Source organism: Myotis lucifugus, unplaced genomic scaffold (assembly GCF_000147115.1).
Source record: "Myotis lucifugus unplaced genomic scaffold, Myoluc2.0 scaffold_2478, whole genome shotgun sequence".
NCBI classification, from domain to species: Eukaryota; Metazoa; Chordata; class Mammalia; order Chiroptera; family Vespertilionidae; genus Myotis; species Myotis lucifugus.
The window spans coordinates 2,688-5,364 of NW_005873526.1; the positions used below are offsets into that span (position 1 = coordinate 2,688).

Consider the following 2,677-nt stretch of genomic DNA (forward strand, 5'->3'; position numbering starts at 1 on the left):
GTGTTAGCAGTTATGTTCCTGGCTGCAGACCACTAGTAGATGTCTTATCAATTAAACTTCAAGGTCGCAAGTTTTTCTGTAAGCACCAATGCTAATTGTTCACTTTTAGTAATCATTAAAAGATTAAGGTTTCTAAGAACAACAACTAAACTCCCAGGAGAAAAGTGGAGGAGGAACAAAGCTGAGGTCTGCAGCCGCCCTGGTGATTTAGAACTGTTTTCTAGGCAGACTCTGCCCCTGAGAGCCAGGTCAAAGAAGGGGGGCTGAATGCCTGAACTGCCCGCTGCGGCCCTGAAAAAAGAAGCAGCAGCGAGAGAGTGGGGAGAACAGGGGCTGTTGCTGGCAGTGCAGCTAAGGGTGCTGGGCGCGCCCGCGGCGCTTCAGGCAGTGCTGGTTATGGCGTCGCCCCTGGCGCCCTGACGAGACCACGCAGGCCGAGAGAATAAGGACCGCTGGGAGGCGCGGGGGGACCGCAAGGCCCAGAAGCCCCTGGTGGAGAAGAAGCGGCTTGCGGATCAACGAGAGCTTGCAGGAGCTGCGGCAGCTGCTGGTGGGCACCGAGGTGAGGCTGGCGGGCCGGTGCCCAGGGGCTGCTGAGTGGGCGGACGGGGGTCAGGGCATTGCCTGGCCTCACCTCCCTTCCCCACCTGGCGCCCCCGCCGGTGCAGGTGCAGGCCAAGCTGGAGAACACCAAATGTGCTGGAGCTGACGGTGCAGTGCGTGCTGCGGGAGTGCTGCGGGGGCAGGGCTCGCGGGCCGCGAGCAGCTGCAGGCAGAAGCCAGTGAGCGCTTCGCTGCCGGCTACATCCAGTGCATGCATGAGGTGCACACATTCATATCCACGTGCCAGCCCATCAACGCCACTGTCACCACCCAGCTCCTGAACCACCTGCTTGAGTTCATGCCCCTGCGAGAAGGCAGCAGCTTCCAGGATTTGCTGGAGGATGCTCTGGCCGGGCCCCCGGGAGACCCTAGGCGAAGCAGCTGGCTCATAGGAGGGGCTGATATCCCCTTCCAGTGCACTCCCTTGGAAGAGGCCTGGTTGCTGCTCTGCCACAAAGGGAACTGGTGGGAAGGCAAGAAAGCAGTGCCCTGTAACTAATAAACAGGGTTAACAAAAGGGCACTATCCCTGGACCTGGGAGCCATCAGGACTTTGAAATTCTCCAAGAGAGGAGAAGTCTGACTCCGAGACTGGCCGAAACCTTGTTGGGTTAGGAGAACTGGAGGCTGCATATTGAACTTATAGACTGCAGTTTGCTGGGCAGAGGTCCAAGCCCAGTTGTATAGGGGTTAAGCTACCTGTGTACAGCAAAACAACTTTCTCCTGTGCCAGAATACATTTTAAGGAAATTGGACAAACTATATTTGTGGCTAGAAAGAAAAACTGGCTGCAATGCATAGCCCTGACAGTGGCCTGCAGAAAACTGTATAATAGACTCAGATGATGCCTGCATCTTCATAGACATGGCTTCAGAGAGACAAGGACAATTTTACCTTATATAGAAAGGTCAAAAGTAGACTTTAGTCACCTCCCTAAGATGTTTGTATAGCCCTACCATATCTCATGTTTAGTAGCAGAAGATTTAGCTGCCTAAAGCGGCCATGGTGCCAATATTATGTTTCATTGTATTAATATGTTGTATTAACCTTCAATTCTCTTACAGGTTTGAATGTAGCTGTAGCTGCCAGCAATTGCTGTGGACCAGTGATGGTCTACAGTCCTTGGTAGTCTTTGGGAGTAACTGACAAGTGTCCAGTCTCCCACACTGAGGGCCATTGTTATGGCTATGTGTTAGCTGTCCTAAAAGGAGGCGATGTGGGGTGAACCCCAAAAGTACAGGATGCCTAGCTGCCAAAAGGGCAGGTGCCCAATTGGGCAAAGAAGAATACCCATTAGGTTTTGGTCTCTATGGAGAGACAGTTGACAGTTAGCAACCTGTATACTGTCTTGCAGGCCTGTGTGACCATGCCCATGTCAGGGGTGGCACAAAACCTCAACTGTAGGAAACTGGGGAAGGCCTGTTTTGAACAAAAGGAAGTAGTGAGGTGGTGAGTACTAGCCCTCTGTTACAGGAATTACAGGCCCTGTGAGGTCCAGTGACATGTAAGACCCTGTGAGGAAATAAAGCTCCTTTAGTCCATTCTGAGAGAACAAGTCAAGTAAGGGGAACCCTACTACAGGGACAGCTGTAACTATCTATTTGAATATAGACACACTGTAAATTTCTTCTTGCCATTTAAGGACAATTACTCTGAAGAGTCCATAAAAAGGAACTGGCAAGGAAAATCAGAAAATCTTAGAGCAGGTCAGTATGTTTTTCTCCTTATATAATTCCTCCTTAATTTGGCAATGCTTAATAAATCATGGCAATACATTTCTTTGTATAGACTCAATAAGACTGGTTCATAACCGAAAACTTTGACTGAAGTATCATGTGTTTTTTTTTTTTTATTTTATTGATTTTTTACAGGGAGGAAGGGAGAGAGAGAGAGAGAGAGTTAGAAACATCGATGAGAGAGAAACATCGACCAGCTGCCTCCTGCACATCCCTCACTGGGGATGTGCCCGCAACCCAGGTACATGCCCTTGACCGGAATCGAACTTGGGACCTTTCAGTCCGCAGTCTGACGCTCTATCCACTGAGCCAAACCAGTTTCGGCTGGAGTATCATGTT

At 50.4% G+C, this 2,677-nt stretch overlaps 1 pseudogene; it reads left to right on the forward strand.

The window, feature by feature from the left end:
- Positions 1-396: 396 nt before the first annotated feature.
- Positions 397-884, forward strand: LOC102424501 (annotated as a pseudogene).
- The last annotated feature ends 1,793 nt before the right edge of the window (positions 885-2,677 follow it).